The sequence below is a fragment of the Syzygium oleosum genome, unplaced genomic scaffold (genome assembly GCF_021117445.2).
Source record: "Syzygium oleosum isolate NSW1041296 unplaced genomic scaffold, Sole_v2.1 Sole_v2.14, whole genome shotgun sequence".
NCBI lineage: Eukaryota > Viridiplantae > Streptophyta > Magnoliopsida > Myrtales > Myrtaceae > Syzygium > Syzygium oleosum.
Window position 1 is genome coordinate 330,311 of NW_026607498.1, and position 22,481 is coordinate 352,791.

Genomic DNA, 22,481 nt, shown 5'->3' on the forward strand with positions numbered 1-22,481 from the left:
CATGGCTCATATAACATGCTGCTAAAACTTGGTGGCTGCCAAATTAGATTTGTTGTGTCTGTGTTTTGGAAGGGTTAGTTTCAAGTTTGTGTCCAGTGGCCTTTTTCTTCTGTCTTGAGAGGCGTGACAAGAGAAAAAGGCATCTTTTCTCTCTCTTTCGCGCAAACTAATCCCAGTTCCTTATCTTAGTTGTATCAACTGGCAATCTCACGCTTATCACAAGGCATGATGAAGTGAGGAGGGAAATGGGTCTAGCATATGTACCAAGTCTCTTTCTAGAGCACACTTCAACGAAGTCAGAAGCTGCAACAAGAGCTTCTGTCCCAAGAAAGTCGCTCCGTGGATTAGTACAGTCACTATTTAGCAGAAGGCGTGTCTCTATAGAAAACACAACATCCAAATGCATACACAGACGAACCCATTACATCTATAAATAGTATATCTCGACGAACCCACTAGACAACCATTTCCGGAGATGACCACCATTGTTACGATTACCAAACTGCAAAACGAGGACTTGGGTGGTGCATGCGGTCACCTTTGCATTGCCCATATATCTCCTGCAGCATCGGGAAAAGAGCTCCCTTTCCTGCTTGACAGTGGAAATGGGAGATCTTCCTCTTCCCGAGGCAACATGTTTTACTCTCGCAATAAGAAAAAATAGCTCTTTTATAATTTATATAAACCCTTTTGAATTACGGACATATCAAGCTCCCTGCTTCCGATCTGCAACCTTGGGTGTACTTGCGGCGGCTCCTCCTTTCGCGGGGCTGCGAGAAGACCCACGTGCTCCGGTGGACGAGGGTTGAGATGGTCGAGGCGGGTCGACAGGAGGGGAGGTGACGGAAGTCGTCGTGAGGGGACGTGGCCCGTGGGGCACCGGCGCTGATTACCGGCTTGCGTTCTGCTACTGGGGCATCTTCGACGAAGAGCTACTTGCTGAACGGGGGGAGTGGAACGAGCTGGTTCGTCGAGGGACGAGGGGTTGGAGCTGGAGAGCTTTTTCAGGTGGGGATTATAGCTCCTCTCGGTTGTGAATTTCCTCCATGTTAATCATCCAATCAGTAGCAATAAGCTTGATGTTGTGATGATCTGCTTGGGTATGCTTTCGCTGGGTAATTTCAGGATTAGGGTTAGGATGAACTGAAGTGTGCATGCTTCGCTCTATACGTTCTTTCGGTTGGAATGCGATGCCTTTTGCGATTGTTTTCGTCAGAACCTCCTCGCTGTTCGCTTGTTGGCCTTTTGCTTCACCCTTTGGGCTTTATATGACTTGAATGAGGAAGGGTTCGTTTTACTTGGCCTCTGACTGTCAATTTCTCCTTTTAAGATAGCCTTTATGGAGCAATTTGTTTTGCTGCTCTCTGGTAGTTTGTGTTCGAGCTGTGATAATGTCCTTGGGAGTCTTCATATTGCAGCTTCTCTGTTCTGTAATATGAGTTGTTGCTTAATTATATTAAACAGGGTTTGCTTCATTTTGCACGCTGTGAGTGGTATGCAGTCTATTGGACTTAAAAATTTGACACGAAATTGTTGTGTGATCATTTCTTGCTTTGTCTCTTTGGTGCTTGGAGTTCTATACTTCCAGAATGCTGGATAATTGAGGGGCTCTTGTGGATAACCTCTATATATATTTCCTTATGTCTTCATGCTTGCATTAACTTGAAATGGTTACAATGCAGTATTATGATCTATTTTTTCTGTGCTTCTACACAAGCTAATTGCTTATTTTATCCAACCTTCTGTGTTTGCCTGTTGTTTTTCGTACATTAGGTCTTTGTTGGAGATGTTGGAGCTCGAAAATCTAGCTTAGTACTGCGGTTTATTAAAGGCCAGTTCGTTGAATTTCAGGTTCACAAAACTAGATTATCGATTTATGATTTTCAGCTGATTTTGTTTCTTTTTACCAAAGTATCTTGACTATAAAGTACTTCTGATGTTGTAGGAATCCACCATCGGCGCTGGCTTCTTTTCTCAAGCTTTGGCCGTAAATGATGCAACTGTAAAGTTTGAGATCTGGGATACAGCTGGTCAATAGAAATACCACAGCTTGGCACCTATGTACTATAGAGGAGCTGCCATTTTGTGTAACATGACAAACCTGGTAAGTGAAACTAACAAGAAACCAATTATTGGCTCTGATGCTGTATGAAGTTGCTAATTGGGAAATCTTACTGTGGCAAGAGATCTTTTTGCGAAGTAATAGTTTCCACTACAAGAGAATGCATGCAATATGTGAATCAGCTTCTTTGGGCCTTCAATTTTAGCATTCTGGTACTTCCGTTTTCAAAAGATGTTCATTTTCTGATAGTGGAGTTGCATGTGCTGGTCCTCAACTTTTGATTCTTGGGAACCCTCATCAACTTCTCACGTACAAGTTTGTGTCCTGTTGAGGTCATTACATATTATTAAATTGAAATAGTTGCTCCCATGGTATGAGTTCTCTGTGGAAATATCAAAGAGTGAACCGATTTATCCTTCTCTAGAGGCCTGGCTGACCTTTGTTGGGTTGGAGTTGTGATTAACTGTTTGGTTTTTGTTGTGAAAGTGCTTTTTGTTCTTGCTGTGTAGCTTGGCAGGTAGCGGCTTATAATAAATTTAAGACATTGAACACTGGCAGTCTTGTGTAATTGATGATATTGTTGGGAGATCCTATCCGTGTAGCCACTCTTTTAATCGATATATTCTCCTTCCTGTGGCATCGCTATTATTCTGCTCTTTGATATCAGCATTGCATTTAAATGATCTTGCGTCACAAGTGAACTTGTTTTAAGCATATCTGTATTAGGTGCATACTATATTGTTGTGCTTGTTTATGTTGATGTAAACTTTAACTGTCTTTGTCGAAGATTTACTCTCTTTCTTCCACAGGATAAACTTGAAACTGGTCGTTAATGTATTATTCTAATCATGATGCATGATCCAATGTTCCTTCTTAAGATGTTTTCCCCACTTTCTTACGGTTTATCTTGTCACTGTGCACTCCCTAGCATAATATTTACAGGATATATAACCTGGATTGTCCACTCTATAACCTTAAGCTTGGGGAAAGGAGGGAAGTCCCCACTATCCTAAAAAAAGGACCCATTTGACCTATGCCTTTGCATGACATTACTGGTTCCTCTTGCTAATTACTTGTATGCCTTTATAATGTAGCTTCACTTTTTCTCTCTGCTCATACTTACCTGAGTGTCAGGCTTCTATTTGAAGGTGATCTGATTGTGTGTATGACATAACATATGATGGGTTCAAATATGGTTTTATTTCTCTGCATTGTTGAAGATCTATTCAGGTATCTAGTGAATTTATCCTTTACTGTTCTGCATCTGCTTCGGTGCTCTGCAGCTTAGTGTTTTCTTTTGGCTTAGATATTTTGCTAGCATAATGTCAAGACTGTTTTCTTGCTTGTAGGCATCATTTGAGCGAGCAAAAAGTGGGTGCAAGAACTTCAAGCACAGGTTAGTGATTTAATCCTTTTTCTTAACTTCTGTGTTATAGTTATTTGTTTGGCTTTGCTGTTGGCATTCACTTTTATTTATGTTTTGTGGATTCTAAGTAGGTAGAATTTTTAAACTTCTTGATCTCAGATATGCTATCTACTTTTAGTTCTCCTTCTCATGTGTTAAAAGAGACATTTCTTTTTATATTTACTATGACCTTGCGGTGCAGGTATGCACGATCATTTTGTAATTTTTTGTGGAGATGTTTGGATGGGACCTCCTTATCTTTCTTCAGCAAGATCCTTATATAATCTTACAATAGTTTCATGGTTAGTTTTGAGCTAACTAGTTGTCTCCATTCTTGTCAAAGGTAAACCTAACATGGTTATGGATCTCGCTGGAAATAAAACAGAGTTGTTGGATGCCCAGAAGGTTACAGCTGAGGTAATTACAGTTTTCCTCCTTCATTGCTTTTGAGATGATTGCTTCTGTTCCCTCCAAAATTATGTTTTCATTGATCAGAAGGAAAGTGCAATTTCATTGAGGTAGCAATAAGGGGGTGCCTACCTCAGTGTCCGCTAGATGCAGGATATCTACCTCTTCCAATCACATGCATTGTTTGGAGAAGAAATCAATTGGGAAGAACCAAGACTTCTTTTAATTCACTGTCTACTCATGATCAAGCTCCTATTCCTCTCCCTTCTCTGTAGCCAAAATGTCGTAAGAGGTATCTTTGTGGATACTTGTGTTTGTCTTTGCACAGTTTGATGCCTGTCCAAGCCTTCAGTCCTCTACAGAACTCATCTTATTGGATAAAGATGTGTGAAAGGGGAGTTAGTCTTTTGACATTTTATCCTTCTTGAAGATAGGGAGATTGTGCTGCTTTTTATGCTTATTCGTGTCCTTGGGGTCTCCCTATATGCATTCTGGACTCCAAATGAAAGGTGGAACTTGATGAATTCTAACCCCTCAAGGTGGAAACTTAAAACTATCGCAAATTGCTGGCATGAAAATGACGTGATTTGAGTTGGTTAGTTAGAGTGAACATGTGAACCGAGAGCGAAGAATGAGGGTCCCCATTGGTTTTTTAAGATCTGAATTGACTACAATTTAAAGTGGTCATTGTCATTTACGGAGATGACCGACTTTTTCGGAGCTCAATTGCAAGACAAGCTACGTTTTAAGTTAGCCTAGTCTAACCTTGTTGAGCTCACTGTCAATAGGCAAGGCATGAGAAGGAAGTTGACAGATGGCATCGTTGACAACGTGCATGCGACTGAGTTTTAGTTCAGTATTGTTAGAAGTAGTAAAAGGGTAAAGTGGTCCTTAGGACCTTTAGGTCTTATTTTTGGTATATGTATTAGACACTACTGGTTAATACAGAATACACTTTTCCCTCTCTCTCTCTCTACTTCTCATGGTATCAGAGCCTCGACCCTAGCCGCTGCCGCCGGAACAACCCGTCGCCGGCGCCGTCGCCGTCGCCGGAACAACCCGTCTCCGGCGACCCCAGCTCGCGAGGGGCTCCAGCCGCGCGACCCAGCTCGCGCGGGGCTCCAGCTCGCGCGGGGTTCAGCTCGCGCGACCCAGCTCGCGCGGGGCTCCAGCTCGCGCAACCCAGCTCGCGCCGGGCTCCAGCTCGCATGACCCAGCTCGCGCGGGGCTCCAGCCGCGCGACCCAGCTCGCGCGGGGCTCCAGCTCGCGCGATTCAGGTCGAGCGAGTCACGCGAGCCTGGTGATTGGAGGTTTCCTCGCCATTGATGTGAGCGAAGGTCTCTCCATGAGCTGAAGGTCTCGAAGGTCTCTCCCCTCTGTTCCTCCTTTGTTCCTCTGTTCCTCCGAAATTGCTTTATGCAAGAAATTTGTGAAACTCGCCGTAGTTTCAGCATGTGTTATTGTCTCTCGATGGAATGACAAGCAAATGAAAATTCTTCAAGATGGATTTCAAGTTGGCGGGAAGGTGTTCTTAGCCTTTTCATAGTTGCCTGCAGTGGTTTTGTTCTTTGGACTATGCTTGCTGTTGTTGCCTTGCTTGCTTTTGTCGCTCTTCAATACGCCGGGTTAGATTGCTTGGTTGTTAGACGTTAGATTATGGATGTTTGATTAATCGGGTTATGGTTTATTGATTGGTGGAGTTGTGGAGGAAGGCTGGTAACGTTGACGAGGCTTGGGAGCCGGTATACGGTCTCTTGGGATATTGAAGGATGGGTGATTAGAGAGGAATAATCTGTGATGGCGAGGTGATGTCGTCTTCATCTAATCGAATTGCGATAAGAAGCTTGTGGGGAGTTCTAACTTCCATCAATGGAAGAAAATTGTGAAGCTTACTTTGACAGGCAGGAATCAGATTAAACACATAACTGAGCCGAAACCCGAAGATGATGCAAATTGGGATATTGTTGATGCATGCATCCTTGGTCAGATGTTAAACTCTATGGAAAATAATATAGTTGATCTAGTAACTCATATTGACACGGTCAAAGAAATGTGGGACTATTTGAATGTATTATATTAGGCCAAAATAACTTGTCACGAGTTTATGAGTTATCGCGGGAGTTTTACCGAGTCGAAAGGAAGGGACGTCTATGACGCAATACTTTCTTTGAGTTTAAGAGAATGTATGAGGAGTTGAATGCTATTCTTCCCATTTCAGCCAATATTCAGCAAATGCAACTTCAAAGAGAACAATTGGCTGTAATGGTGTATCTAGCAGGCATTGGTCCTGAATATGAAACTGTTAGGTCTCAGATTCTTGGAGGAGAGGCTGTCGCATCACTCACGGATACGTTTGCTCGGGTACTTCGGGTATCTCGTGAGTCTCCTCAAGATATTACACCTATGGCAGATAGTTCAGCTCTTGTGTTCCAATCTCGATCGGGTAGCGGTAGCAGGAGTGATGGAGGAAATCGCGGAGGATATAGTGGACGTGGTGGCCGAGGAGGAGGCCGAGGTGAAGGACCAGGGAGAGGCCAAGGCCAACAGCACATGTCTACTAACAACTCAGGGGCCATACGGACTTGTCATTACTGTGGGAAAGCTGGCCATATTCAAAAATTCTGTTATAAGTTACATGGAAGATCGGTGCGGCAACAACGGTTTGCACATCTTCCAGTGCGATTCTTCTCCATGGTCTTGAAGGCAAGGTAGTTGTTATGTCTGATGAAGAGTTTGCACGGTACACCCAGTCTCAGATTTCACAGCCTGCTTCTTCCACTGCTACTTTGGTACAGACAGGTAATGCGACTACATGCCTTTCAGCTGCTTCTTGTCCTTGGATCATTGATTCAGGGGCTTCTGACCACATGTCGGGTCTTTCAGGTATATTTTCCTCTCTTACTTCATCTTCATCCAAGGTAACCATAGCCAATGGATCATCTACACATGTTAAGGGGGTTGGCACAGTTTATCCAACTCCTTCCTTGCCATTGTCCTCAGTCCTTTATCTTCCTCAATTTCCGTTTAACCTCATGTCTGTCAGTAAATTAACCAAAAACTTTCAGTGTTCAGTAACATTCTACCCTGATTCTTGTATTTTTCAGGATCTGGCTACGAAGAGGACGATTGGTAGAGGACATGAGGCAGGGGGGTTGTATGTACTTGAAGACGCTCCTCCCATTGCATGTCCTAGTGTTGCATCCTTACATCAGATCCATTGTCGACTTGGTCATCCTTCTCTACGTAGCCTTCAGAAGTTAGATTCTAGTTTTGGATCCCTTTCTAGTTTAGAGTGTGAGTCATGCCAACTGGGCAAATTACATCGTATTAGTTACCCGCCACGAGTTATTAAACGAGTAGCGTCCCCTTTTTTGTTAGTTCATTCAGATATTTGGGGTCCTTGTCATGTTGCTTCTAATCTGGGTTTCAGATATTTTGTTACTTTTGTTGATGACTATTCCAGGGTAACATGGTTATATCTAATGAAAAATCGTTCAGAATTGTTTTCTATATTTCGTGCATTTGTATATGAAATTCATACTCAGTTTGGTGTGCAGGTTAAAGTTTTGCGTTCTGATAACGCTAAAGAGTACTTTTCTGCACCTTTTTCTGACTTTATGACTCAACATGGTATGATCCATGAATCTTCCCTGTCACGATACACCACAACAGAATGGTGTTCTTTGAAAGAAAGAATAGACACTTATTGGATGTTACTAGATCCATGTTGTTTGAAATGAAGGTTCCCAAAATCTTTTGGTGTGATCTTATTCTAATTGCATGCTATCTCATCAATCGCATGCCCTCTTACATTTTGCGAGGTGGTATTCCTTTTTCTACTTTGTTTCCAAATGTGTCTTGTTTGTCTTACCGCCCGTATTTTTGGTTGTGTCTGTGTTTTATTCGTGATCATCGACACGGAGTATCAAAACTTGATCCCAAGGCTATCAAGTGTATGTTTTAGGTTATTCTCGTACTCAAAAGGGATATCGTTGTTATTCTCCATTGCGAGAAAATACTTTATAGCTGGCGATGTTTCATTCTTCGAATCCACGCCTTATCATGATGTTCCAATTTACGTTTCGAGTTTGATGAAGACTTCTATGTGACTACCCTTCGGTCACACTGCTCCAACTACTTCACGGGTCTCTACACGGGAACCACCTCCTCTCCGGGTTTATACTCGACGTCCTCGAGTAGCTACTATTTCCCCCTTGCTCATGACACTACTACGTCATCTTGACTCCGGATCCGCCATTAGTTGACCCTCCTCTTGTATCTGATCTTGATCTTCCTATTGCTCATCGCAAAGGTACACGTACTTGTACTCAACACTCCATTGCAAACTTCGTCTCATATTCTTCTGTCTCTCGTTCTTTTCGATCCTTTCTATCTACTGTGGACCAATATCCTATCCCCAAATCTGTATCTGAAGCATTACAAAATTCTGGCTGGAGGACAGCAATGGAAGAAGAACTAATGGCTCTCCAGTTTAATCAGACTTGGGACTTGGTACCTCTTCCTTCAGCCAAAGCTGCTATTGGTTGTCGTTGGATATTTCTTTGTGAAAGTCAATCCCGATGGTTCTCGAAGCTCGTTTAAAAGCACGACTTGTTGCAAAAGGGTATGCTCAGGTTTATGGAGTTGACTATCTAGACACTTTTTCTCCTGTTGCCAAACTTACTTCTGTTCGTATTTTGATATCCCTTGCTGCCACATATAACTGGCCTTTATTTCAGCTTGATGTTAAGAATGCCTTCTTGCATGGTACTCTTCATGAGGAAGTTTATATGGAGCAACCTCCAGGGTTTGTTGCTCAGGGGGAGTCTGGGGTTATGGTTTGCAAATTAAGGAAGTCTTTATATGGTTTGAAGCAATCCCCACGAGCATGGTTTGGAAGATTTTCTGATGCTGTACTTTCTTTTGGACTGTCTAGATGTGGAAATGATCATTCTTTCTTTTATAAACAGTCACGGGGAGGCAAATTGTTCTTGATTGTGTATGTTGATGATATTATCATCACGGGAGATGATTTGACTGGTATAGCTGAACTAAAGATTTATCTTCATCAACAGTTTCAGACCAAGGATTTAGGAAAATTGAAGTATTTCCTAGGAATTGAAGTTGCTCAGTCACATAAAGGTATTGTTCTATCACAAAGAAAATATGTACTGGATTTGCTTAATGAGACAGGTATGTTGGGATCAAAACCTCTTGATTCACCCATGGAACAAGGGGTCAAACTAGCTGCTGAGGGAGGAGAAACTCTTGATAACCCGGAGAGATATAGGAGACTGGTAGGAAAACTGAATTATCTCACAGTCACTCGACCAGATATTGCCTTTCCAGTAAGTGTGGTAAGCCAGTTTCTATCTTCTCCTCGTACATCTCATTGGAATGCAGTTATTCGGATATTGAGGTACTTGAAAAAGACTCCAGGAAAAGGAATTATTTACCAAAATCATGGTCATAGCAAAGTCGAAGGATTCTCTGATGCTAATTGGGCAGGGTCTCCAGATGATAGAAGATCAACTACTGGCTATTGTACCTTGGTTGGAGGAAATCTAGTATCATGGAAGAGTAAGAAACAAAATGTTGTTGCACGCTCGAGTGCCGAGTCAGAATATAGAGCCATGGCACAAGTGACATGTGAATTAGTGTGGATTCAATAGTTATTGGCGAGATAGGCTTCAAAGCTTCGGTACCCATGACTCTATGGTGTGACAATAAAGCTGCAGTGCATATAGCTTCCAACCCTGTGTTTCATGAGAGAACAAAACACATTGAGGTTGATTGTCACTTTATTCGGGAAAAGTTGCAGAGTGGAATGATCATTCCCAATCATATTCGAACCGGTGAACAACTTGCAGATATTTTTACTAAACCTTTGGGTAATGGGAGGATAGAATATATTTGTAACAAGCTGGGCATGATTAATATCTATGCTCCAGCTTGAGGGGGAGTGTTAGAAGTAGTAAAAGGGTAAAGTGGTCCTTAGGACCTTTAGGTCTTATTTTTGGTATATGTATTAGACACTACTGGTTAATACAGAATACACTTTTCCCTCTCTCTCTCTCTACTTCTCAAGTATAAAGGTTTTAATTAATTATCTCTATAATAGATAACAGTCAAAGGAGAGTTTATCTGAAATGAAGGGTAGGTATAGTCCAGATTGTTAATTAAGGACTAGGACGTTAATGAAACACACTTTCAATTGTTGTCCTCTATAAATTGCTCATGTCTAGCCCTTTTTACTGCAGGAAACATGTGCCCAAGAACATGGTCTCTTCTTTATGGAAACGTCTGCAAAAACTGCTGCAAATTTTGGTGACATTTTCTACGAGTTAGGTATAATTGTCTCGTCGATGTATTAGTCTTGTGAATGCATATTTCATGTCATGCACGCCATTGCATTGACTGGTTTTCATTTAATTGTACTTGTCTTTGCTGTAGATACTGCATGCTGCGAACTGCGTTATTAGGTTTGCGAATTTGGATATTGCTTGTAGTTTGTCTCTGCTCTCAACCGAGGATGGTGGTTACAGCGAATTATCTATGATATCTTCTATGACAAATGTTCCTGCCAAATTTTCTGGTGCACGTTTTCTTACTTTGTCCGTGCCGTATATCTTACTGTTATTTTTCGTGGATACAGAGCTAAGAGACTACCCTGAGTTCAGCCAGCACCGAACCCGTTCGGGAATGGTTCTCATGGAGAGACCTGCTGAAAGGACGGCGGCTGCATCGTGTTGTTCTTAATATAGTCCTTGTCTGTGCTTTCTGTAAAAGTTTATGTTGTCTTCTTACAAAATGCACGATGAATTCTCGTCACTCTGAGGTTATCTCTGCCGAGTTTTCGGGTGGAATTGTACACGCGATGTCAATTTTGGTCCCTATTATTGCACAGTTTACGAGTTGTGTGATCTAATCTTCATATATAATGACTATGGCTTGGCTCCCTATATCGGTTTCTGTCTGTGAGGATCGCGAATAAGTTTCGATGCTCGTAATGACATTCTAACTTACATTTTTTTACACAAAAAGTGGGATGTAGTATTCTCAAAAGTTTAATTTCGATAGATATGTCACTGCATCGATCATGTGATTTTACTAAGAAATAGAATCATACAACCAATGCACATTCGCGGTTCAGTTTCCTATTCTATTTAGCATATGCTTTCGCCATAAAGTAGGAAACCTTGAAATTCATTCATATCCAAGATTAATCAAACATCATTAAAACGACCCGACCCAAAAATCTACTATGACCTACGTAACTTTCACAGATAAATTGGATCGAGTTTTCCTCTAAATCAATAATCAGATGCCCCGCTCTAGTTGAAGCCATAAAATTAGTAGGGATAAGCGAATAAGAAGTTCTAAAATTTATCACAAAAGTGTAATCAAATCTTGAAACCTTCAAAAAGTGCAATCAAGATCAAATCTTGTCAAATTTGTGCAATAAAGTCTCTCCGTTACTTCCGTCAATTTGGCTAATGGAAAATGCTAATAAATTTTTTTTTTATTACTTTCTTAAAACACGTGATAACGATGCAGCGTTCACCAAGCACCACATCAGGGAAAAAAAAAAAACCTAGCGTTGTTGGTCGATCAGTTGTTAAGCCTCGCGATGAAGTGATGAATGAGAGGATGGAGCAATTGGAAAAACTAGCATTGTTGGTCAGATCATTCGTGATAAGACAGGTTTGAACTGGATATTATAAAGATTGTTCACAGAGACTGTGGGGGAGGAATGGTGAAGGTCGAAGTATGTGAGAATAAGAATGGGTTAAACAAGGTTTGTTTCTTCTTTCTTTTTCAAATTTTCAAGTTTTACTTTATGTGGCGCTTGGTGAATGCACGCAGATGCATGTCTTGAGAAAGTAATGGGAGAAAAGAAAAATCACATCAGCCTTTTTTTTATGTCAGCCGAGTTGGACGGAACTAACGAATGGACTTGATTTTACAAATTTAATAAGTTTTATGACTTGATTACGTTTTTTTTAAAAGGACTTTTGAAATAAATTTTAGGTCTTTTGGTGCATCTATCCCATGTTTTTTCCAAATAATTTGACTACCTCATAAAGTTATTATTGTGCCTTAACTTTAGTTAACTCATATAGTTTCATTACTAAGACCGAATCACGAATAAATTTACCATAATCATAAAAATTAAAACTAATTTCACATAATTCTAGATTCCAAAGTTACATAGTTGCCTCTACAAAATTGTTCCTTCTACATTTTCTTTACCCTTAACCTTCCATTATTCTCTTCATCAAGCTATACAAATTGAATCAAGTACATAAGGCCATTCATTTGCTATCAAAGACACATGAATATTTTATTTACAGTACAGACATCACATGAATCTTATAAAATTACCAAAACATCCCACTTTTAAAGCAATTACGTCGAAATTTTGACTAGTTAGATGAATTATCTAAATTAAAAAATATTATTAACTTAATTACGTTGACGTTTCTAATCATATAAGCCACTAGAATTTCCAATTTTGGCATATTAGTCCCTACCGTTGTGAAATTACAAATTTACCTTGACAAGTTTCTGAGCTAGTTATTTTTGACCGGTTTGATTTCTTTTAATTGATCTAACTAATACGCCATTAATTAACACTTTAAACCATACAACAACACCGATAACAGAGCCATTTTATTGACAATTGATTTTTTCCGATAATCAAAGTTTTTTTTTTTTGGCACAAATCGACAGTCAAAATTAGAAAATTCAAGATTTGAGATCTCTGATTGCAACGAGTCTTGTTTCTTGACCAAAAGAAAAAGATTATTGTCCTTAGTACCTTTGTTTCATGCAAGTATTAATTTAGCATAGGCGCGTAGAATTAGCCCTTTAGATTTTAAATTTTCGTAAAAGTGGCCAAAATGTTAACTTTTTTGTCAAACCGATGAATTTAAACCTTTGACCAAAAATTTATAATTTAATTAGTTTCTAATCTTTTTTCAGAAACTTCATATTGGAAAATTGAAATTTAGAAACTTCGGATTTTATTGAAAAAGCCTCGTAGCCGCAATTTGCAAAGCTCTGTTTTCCTCTATTTTGTGAACCAAAAGCTTTGAAAAGCTTGAATTCTTGGTTGAAGATTAGTTGTAGACTCCGATTCCGGTCACCGTGTTCACGCTATTCGTCGCCATCTATCACAGTCGTACATCGTTTACAGCGGTCCGTCATCATCTTTGAACCTACGCCCTATTCTAGCCAATTCCGTTTGGTCTAAGCTACAAAGTGCGAGTTCACCCAAACAAAAAAAGAAGAAAGAAAAACTCTAGTTCCAAGAGCGATTGAGAATTGTTACTCTTGATTTCTTGAGTTATTAGTCCGTCAAAGAAACCAACGTCATCGTTCATAGCCATTCCATTGTTGTCCCAACCTTGTTCGGTTTAGCCCTGTTCCGCGGCCGAAAAGCTTGGAGAGCTCTAATCTCCGCTTAAAGCTCACCCACCGGTATTGATTTCAATCATCGACCATTGTCTAGGCTTCGATCCCCTATCTGATTGACAGTAATTGTTACGTTTAGTTCCATTAACCAAGTAAGATCAAATTTTTTAGATAGTCTTTTAAATCCAACTTGGCGAAGTTTCTGAGTTGTGTCTATGCTTGATTTCTTTTCTTCTTATTGCTCCTTTTCTTCTCCGTTTTCTCTATTTTGTATGTGCCCCTTTTTTTACTCCTTTCCGCGTTTTATTTTCCTCATCCCCTCCTCTTTTGACCAACCAAGAGTTCTCTCTTTTTTTTTTTTTTTTGGTTGCTGCCATTTGATCAAGTCAAAAAAACCAATATTACAAAAATAATCAAACATTTTCAAACTTAAACAGGCCAAAAAAGCCAAGTGGGCCGCGCCAAAAGTACGGCCGAATAACAAATAACCTATATAACAATAAATATTTATGGTTAAATTAATTAAATATCTTCAAACTTGAACCAGCCAAAAAAGGCAAGAGAGGGCCACTGTAAAAGCACGGAAAAATAATGAACCAACCCAACGAGCCACGAGGCCATATAAAACTCGTTAACAAGCCCATATATAAGCCAGTATTTTTTTTTTGGGATAATGACACAAATAGTCCCTGAACTTTGACTTAATTTGCAATTTGGTCCCTGAACTTTTAATTTGTTCAATGTAGTCCCTGAACTTTAACATAATGTTCAATTTGATCCATGATCTTTTGATTTGTTCAATGTGGTCCCTGAACTTTTAATATGTGCTCAATTTAGTCCCTGAACTATATGAAAATGTTCAATATAGTCCCTGCACTTAAATTAATGGAAGGACTATATTGAACATTTTCAAATAGTTCAAGGACTAAATTGAACACATATTAAAATTTCAGGGATCACATTGAACAAATCAAAAGTTCAGGGACCAAATTGAACATTAGGTTAAAGTTCAGGGACTACATTGAACAAATTAAAAGTTCAGGGACCAAATTGCACATTGGGTCAAAGTTCAGGGACTATTTATGTCATTTTCCCTTTTTTTTCATCTTTTTAGTAAACTCTTAGCAATACTCCTCGATTTTTATCCTTTATTTTTTTTGAACTTGACCAATTTGAATGTGGGAATAGGGAAATGGGGGAATTTATACGTTGCGCATGTTGATTGTATATCAAAAACTCTTGTCTAGCACCCACCTCGGGTGGCTTTAAATTCCTCATTTAATTCTCTAGTATTTTATAGATATTTTTAAAGAAAATCCTTTTTTATTATTTCTCGTTTATATTTGCAACTTCATTTCCTTACTTGCACGTCCGCTGCTGACAATTACTTGTTTTGTCCGACATTAAGTGCAATTTTGGATGAAGAGGAGATTCCATACTTCTGAAGTCACTGGGTTAAAGGTGAACTTGTCATTCTTCAAATGTCCTAGAGCGGACCCTTGGTTTGAGCTGTGAACCCATGGTAATGTGGCATACATTATGTCAAAATATAGATTTAGCTTCTCGTTCAAAATTTTTCGATGTAAATATTATTATCCTTCTTTGGTTTTCAAATAACATGTAAAGACATAATATTACTCGTTCATATAGTTAGGATTCTTATAATTTGTAAGAGATATTTAGAGATATTGTTTTAGGAAAATTTATTAAGTATTCACCATATATGTGTCCTTCCATCGCCTTCAACCACTCAACACTCTACGACGCTTTTGAACTGAAAGTATTGACAATCATATCATATTTTTCTCCTCATCTTTTTCTATTTCATGCATTTAATATCATCTTTTATCATACCTAGAATGTTTTGTTTATCGCAACTTAATTGACCGGCATTAGCACATGCCAATTCTTCAAAGGTTACTCAGAGTGACAAAGATATGCTAACTTTTTGCCTGAGATGCTAAAGTTAAAGGACTAGACTTCTTCAGACAAGTTTGAGTTCATAGCTGCACTACCATTTCATGCCTATACCGACCATCGATCTAGCTTCCTCAATCTGGTTGTGAAGTTACTACAAAATGGCTTGAAGCCAGACATGAGACCGAAGACCTATATTGCCTATGGTTTTGCAGAAAAGCTAGGAAGAGGTGCCTCTGTAACCAAGCTTCACCGTGATATGTTAGATGAGGTGTGCCATTCTTCACATTTACCCAAACCTAATTCTCAAATTAATACACCCATGCCACATTTACCCAAAATTAATTTTTGTATCTTAAAAAACCGTAAACTTGTATATTCGTGTCATATTTTGGGGAAATATGGCACGGATGTACCAGAAAAATTTGTTTAGGGTAAATGTAACATGAGTGTACATTTTGTAGTAAATGTGGCACAAATATATTAATTTGGGAGTTTATGATACAAAAATTAGTTTGAAGTAAATATGACAAGGGTGTACTGATTTGGGTTTTGTTTTTTTGTATTAGCCCTTTTTTTTGTTTCGATAATATCAATGCTGAATTTATGCCCTAACTCCAAAAATTAATCTATTTAGATTAACAAAAGGTTTAAAACTTTACCATGCACTGAGAAACAAAGTAGATCCTACTTGACGAGGTTTCCAAGACCTGTACATGTTAGATTTCCTTTCTTATTTTCTTTTCCTTTCTTATTGTTTTTCCTTTTCTACTCAAGTTTCTCTATTTATTATGTGATCCATTTTTTTTCTTCTTTCCGCATTTTATTTTGCTTATCCCCTCCTCTTTTGACCAGTCAATTTTTCTTTTTTCTTTTCTAGTTATTGCATACCAAATTTGACCAAGTCAAAACATCATTATTACAAAAATAATCCAATATTTTCAAATTTGAACAAGCCAAAAAAGCCAACTGGGCTGTGGCAAAAGTATGGACGAATAACAAACCAACCAATATAACAATGAATATTTAGGGTTAAAAAAATTAAATATATTCAAACTTGAACTGCACGAAAAAGGTAGGTCGACCACGCTAAAAGCACGGATGAATAATGAACCTTGAACTAACCCATAATCAAGTGATCACACCTAATATTTTTAGTCTCTCAAGACATCATCCCACATGAAATGATCTAGCATAGTACACCAAATGAGAAGATGTAGTGACTTTCATGACAAAGAAAATCAAAGCAAAGCAAATCCCAGAATACAATAAAACAAAGTCAAATCCAGAAAACAATGAAGATTAATAGAGCACCGGTAGGGTTAAACACATACTCATTCCATAAAAATGGATCTGTTAAGCAAAATAGTCAGCGACCGATCACTATATCTCGAATCATCATTAGTGATGAGCACACGCTCGAAAATCCTTCTTCAATAACTACGGCGTTGCCTATTGGCGGTACGTGCCTAGATTCGGCTTCCTCTACACCATCGCCGGACGGGGACAACCAAAACGGGTTGAAAAAACACAGATCTAACTTTTGAAAGAGCAAATCTTCATGATTTTGCGAGACGCCAAGAATCCTACGATCATGAATGAAACTGGCGATAGATGACCTGTACGGGTTATCGAATCCCAAAAACATTATTAAACTCCCAAATCTAAATCGGGAGAGAAAATCTCCTAGGTCTATAACTAAATCATAAAAGTTCAAACTCTCGGATCTAGAATTAGACCGGGTGAAGAAAACTCCCGGATTTAGATCGGGATGGAAGAAAAAACAAGAGAAGAACAAAAAGACTTCAATAAAATCACGGGAGAGGAGGGTGAGACTAGTTGAAACCCACCCCATGGCTTAAGCTTGAAGAAGACGATGGAGAGAGAAGATAGAGAAAAAAACTTTTTCGGCTTCTTTCTGCCCTAATCCCCATATCTTTCTTATCTCTTTCTATTGATTGGTGGAAAAAAAATAGTTAGCTCACTAATTTTTCATGTATTTTGATATATGAACTATATATATAGTTTTTAGTGATCTATAACGACGGGACGGATAAACAAGACAGGGTAGAGTCCATACCAACCTCATCCGCCCTGCCGAGTCCCCTAGAGTCCCCCACTCCCTAGCCCCGATCTTTCCCACGTTCCCCGCTTAGGCTAAAAGCATTTGCGCTGCTCTTTTCATCCGTGTTGTTCGGAGGACAACAACTACTGTTGATGGGGCCGAGTGTACTCCCACTGAATCATGCGGCGCGCGTCGTGCAATAGCGATCTCATCATCACGAGAAGCTGGCCAACATCGGCTTCCTCGCCTAATCCCATGTTGGAGTCGTATGAGACGAGTAGAGAGTTGTCATCCCATGCATTTGCAGTGGTATGAAAGAACGCAGAAGCCTTGCATAATGAAAAGTAGAAGTTAACCATGCAAGCGACATCGTCAAGCCCCGCATAAGTAGACTTCTGCCAAATACACACGTTGGATCTAAACTCAACAGGATCTACACCTCGCCGCAAGAAAAGTTCGACCATCCGTTGTATCCCAGCGGGAGAAGTCTCGATGCGAGCAAGTGATGTGTGTGTAGGCGAGTGATTTCGGAAATGGAGATTTTCTGAGTTGTGTACGGATGGGTGTGTGTTTACAAAATAGTTATCGAAGGGTAAAAGGAAACCAAAAGATAGGTTACGATCGATACTAAGGTATAAAGGCTACGCCACCAACCGAAAATGAGGATCGGAATCGACGAAGTTCACCACCGAGGCTTAAAGGACAAGCCACTCGCCAAGGATAAAGGACTTCGGGATAGGAGAAGCTTACCACCAGGGCCTAAAGGGAATCCATTAGCCGAGGATAAAGTGCTTCTTGGCTCACCACCGAGGAGTAATCCACTCTCCAAGGATAAAGAAACCAATTTAGGAGTTATCCACTCTCCAAAGATAATCGCTCAATCAAAGGAAAATCTCTTTATATTCTCATTCATCAACGTCTTGTCTGGTCTTACAATGGAGGACTCTCCTCTATTTATAAGGGAACTAAGAAATAACTGAACATTAAAAGACATGGCAATTACCCAACCATTTAAGGACTTAGAAACTAGAAAGCATTAAATACCTAGGAACTAAGGACTTTGACTCTTGAGACTCACAGACCAATTAAGACCTAAGAACTTCAAAAAATGCATTGATGGCACATGGAGACTTGATATCTTGAGCATTGCACCTAATCTCTCAAAATTTGTGCTGCAGCCTTGATGAGCTGAAAACTACCTCATTAAGTCAGCATATGTCATAAGAACTTGCTTAGAACAACCTCTCATCGATATATTATCAATGCGTATTGAAATCAATTATTAATCTTGTTGTGAAGATATTGGATTTCGAATGGCCGGATAGACATATCAACAAGAGTCTTACCGATAAGATCGATAAGAGAAAAGCTTCATCTTTGGCTGTATCGGTTTATCGACAAGAGTCTTACCGAGAAGAATCGATTACCCCTTCAATTGATGATCTCCTTATCGATGATCCATTGAAACAAGTTATGACCGATTTCTACTTTAGGTTGAATGAGCATCGATGGTGCTGACTTAGTTGATGGACTTAAGTTAGATGCTCCCGCATCATTCTCCCCGAGTTGTTTGAGATTTGTCCTCAAATTTAAGAAATCTTCATCTTCCAAATATGGAAGTAGGTCTCCCACATTGAAAGTTGCCAAAACGTGGAACTCTCCAGGAAGATCAATGTTGTATGCGTTGTCTCCGATTTGTTCGAGAACTTTGAATGGGCCATCGCCTCTCGGCATGAGCTTGTTCTTTCAACGAGACGGAAACCTTTCTTTCCTCAAATGCAACCACACAAGATCACCTGATTTAAAATGAGCCTTCTTCCTATGCTGATTAGCTTTCTTCTTATAAGACTCATTAGCTTTTTCGATCTTGGATCGAATATGCTCAAGGAGCTTCTTCATCGATTCAGCTCGTTCTTTGCCATTGAAGTTCACTTGCGAGTTGGACGAAATTGGAATCAAATTGATCGGCGTAAGAGGGTTAATTCCATAAACAACTTCAAAAGGTGATCGACTAGTTGTGTAACTTGGTGATATAAGCAAACTCAGCATGTGCAAGTTTCAAATCCCAATCTGTCAAGGATTTACTAACCATTCCTCGAAGAAGAGTAGTAAGGGTACGATTGGTTACCTCCGTCTGACCATCGATTTGAGGATGATAAGTGGTGCTGAATAAGAGTCGCGTACCGACCATTCTCCATAGAGTCTTCCAGAAATAACTCAAGAATCTAGAGTCACGATCCGACACAATGGTCTTTGATACTTCATGAAGGCGAATGATTTCCTTGAAATATAGTTCAGCCATATGAGAGGCATCATCTGTTTTATGACATGGAACGAAATGAGACATTTTAAAAAACCGACCAACGACCACCATAATGGCATCTTTTTCCCCTTGAGTTCTCGGAAGAGCGACAATAAAGTCCATACTTATATCTTCTCATGGCTGTAATGGAATCGGAAGTGGAGTGTATAGCCCTTGATGGAAATGACTTTTGGTTCTTTGACAAGGTGCACACCTCGAGATGATAACATGCACGTCTCCGCTCATCTTTAGCCAATAGAAATGTTCTTGAAAAACCTCGAGTTTTATTTACACCGAAGTGACCAGCCAAACCTCTACCATGCACATCACTGATCAATAATTCTCTAAAGGAACTCTTTGGCACACATAATCGATTTCCTTTAAAGAGAAAACCATCTTGAACAGAATAAGTACCTTGAATTCCATGCTTACAATTGTCGATGGTGGATGAAAACTCAAGATCTTCGGAATACAGTTCCTTCATCGATTGAAAACCAAGGATCCTAGAATCCAAAACAGCAAGCATTGAATATCTCATTGATAAAGTATCCGCTACAACATTAGTATGGCCCGGTTTATACTTTGAGACAAAAGAAAAGGATTGAAGAAATTCTACCAATTTGGCATGTCTCGAATTGAGTTACCGTTAGCCACTAATAAACTTGAGAGCCTCATGATCAAAATGAAGAACAAACTATTTTGGCCTCAAGTAATGACTCCAATGATCAAGAGCTCCAACAATGGTATAGAACTCCTCATCATAAGTTAAATAATTCTTCTTAGAATCAGTCAACTTTTCACTAAAATACATCAAAGGCTTTTGCTCTTGGATAAGAACAGCCCTAATGCCAACTCCGCTTGTTTCCTCCGAATTGCATCGATATGCTGCTTTGTTTGGTAGAAAAGCACCAGGAAGCAAATCAATGTGATGTTCGATACCTCTTATGGGAGGTAATCTAGGTGGCAATTCCTCCAGGAGCACATCTGCAAATTCTTTGAACAAGGAATGCATGTTTGGATGCATGGGACCCTCTATCTCACTCTTTTTCTCAACCATAAGCAAAGCAAATATATTCTTTTGTTTGCTAATGGCTCTCTCAACCCGTGTTTCACTCAAGAATAGGCTTTCATTACTAGTGTTTCCCTCCCTAGGTTGATTTTTGTGGGTCATGACTGGATTCAATGGTAAAAGGGCATCCATAGGAAAAACATCACAAAGAACTTGGTCTTGGTAATTCTTCCCAATTGAAAATGAAATCAAGGCTTGCTTAGTTACCTTAAGATTGCTTCCTTTACTCAGCCATTGAAGCTTGTACGGTTCAGGATGCTTAGATGTTGGAAGCTTCGGTTTTTCAATCAAGGTTGTCGATGCAACGTTGGTGCAACTCCCTCCATCGATAATTACCGTACACACCTTTTCCGTTGATAGTGTATCAAGTGTGAAAGATGTTCTCCCTTTGTTCATTCTCCTCAGGAGAAATCACAGAATGCAACGCTCTTCGGATGACTAACAACTCGCTATCATCAAACTCCTCTTTATCTTCAGATTCAAATTCGTTCTGGTCGGAAGCCTTTTCATCCTCTTGAAGTTCCAAATCAATCTTCTCGATATCTTGAAAAGTCATAACTCTTCGATTAGGACAATTTGCTTGCAAATGGCCACAGCCATGGCACTTAAAGCATTTCCTCACGTCTATCATATTTCTTGTGGAAATCTTTAGAAGGTTCCACAGACTTTTCTTTGCCTGGTCTTTGTCGATGCACTCTCAATCTTACTCGAGGAAGCACCCTTAAAGTAGGATGTTCCTTTTGTCGAGGTTCTGGAAGGAAACCTCTTGTTGCTCTTTATTTGCTTTTCAACCTTTATTGACAACTTACATACGTCTTCAAAGGACCAATAAGGTTGAAGTTCAACCAAATAAGCAATTTCTCGATTCATTCCGCTGAGGAATCGAGCGATGGTTTGCTCTGGAACTTCTGGAACTTTGCACCTCATCTCGAGTTGTTCAAACTCTCGGATGTATTCTTCAATACTCTTCCCTTATTGTTTTAAGGAATTTTGCTTGAGGAACAAGTCTTGCTTATAGTTGTTGGGCAAGAATCTCTTCTTCATCAACTTCTTGAGTTCATCCCAAGACTTGATTCGGCTTTTTCCTTCCCTGAGTCGCTGAGGCTTTAGATTCTCCCACCATAGAGAAGCATATTTTGTCATTTTAAGGATATCAACCTTGCATCTCTTCTCGTCCAAATAGGACTTGAAGTCAAAAACTCGTTCGATAGCATGTAGCCAATCGACAAAGTCGTCGGGATTGAGACTTCCCTCAAACTTGGGTGCCTCCGCTTTTATCTCACAATCATCCTGCTTATGCCTCCCTCTCCTTCTCCGGACTCGGTATTGCGAATCACTAGAGTTACCTCCAATGGAATCGGATTTGTCACTAGAGCTTCGATGAGAATCTGAATCGTTGCGTTGATGTCAATCATTAGGACGCCTTACTGGTTATCCTTGTCTTGTCGGATCTTCAAGAAGGTTAAGGACTCTCTCCATTTGTTGCTGGAGATTCCAAATAACGCGGTCTAGCCTTTCATTGTGCGCTTGTTCCAAGGTCAGACCTCTAGGAACTGGTTCATCCATGTTGAGAATGAATTTGAACAAAAGGAATCACTCAAATGAGTTCAACCTGAAGCTCTGATACCAACTTGATACGTGCGTGGACAAGTCATTCCGGAAATAGGGATTTTCTGAGTTATGTGTATGGATGGGTGTGTGTTTGCGAAATAGTTATCGAAGGGTAAAAGGAAACCGAAGGATAGGTTACGATCGACACCAAGGTATAAAGGTTACGCCACCAACCGAGAATGAGGATTGGGATCGACGAAGTTTACCACCGAGGCTTAAAGGAC

The 22,481-nt window shown here is 39.8% G+C and overlaps 2 long non-coding RNA genes and 1 pseudogene across 2 annotated transcripts; all 3 read left to right on the forward strand.

The window, feature by feature from the left end:
* Nucleotides 1-222: 222 nt before the first annotated feature.
* On the forward strand, nt 223-4,194 carry LOC115668150 (uncharacterized). The gene is made up of 5 exons (XR_008817896.1): nt 223-1,008; nt 1,946-2,104; nt 3,197-3,292; nt 3,412-3,884; nt 3,963-4,194. It is a non-coding gene; the product is annotated as an uncharacterized LOC115668150 (long non-coding RNA).
* A 1,857-nt stretch (nt 4,195-6,051) lies between these two features.
* LOC130139836 (uncharacterized) lies at nt 6,052-7,119 on the forward strand (annotated as a pseudogene).
* Nucleotides 7,120-10,052: 2,933 nt separating this feature from the next.
* LOC130139837 (uncharacterized) lies at nt 10,053-10,838 on the forward strand. Its single transcript, XR_008817897.1, has 2 exons — nt 10,053-10,224; nt 10,534-10,838. It is a non-coding gene; the product is annotated as an uncharacterized LOC130139837 (long non-coding RNA).
* Nucleotides 10,839-22,481: the final 11,643 nt, after the last annotated feature.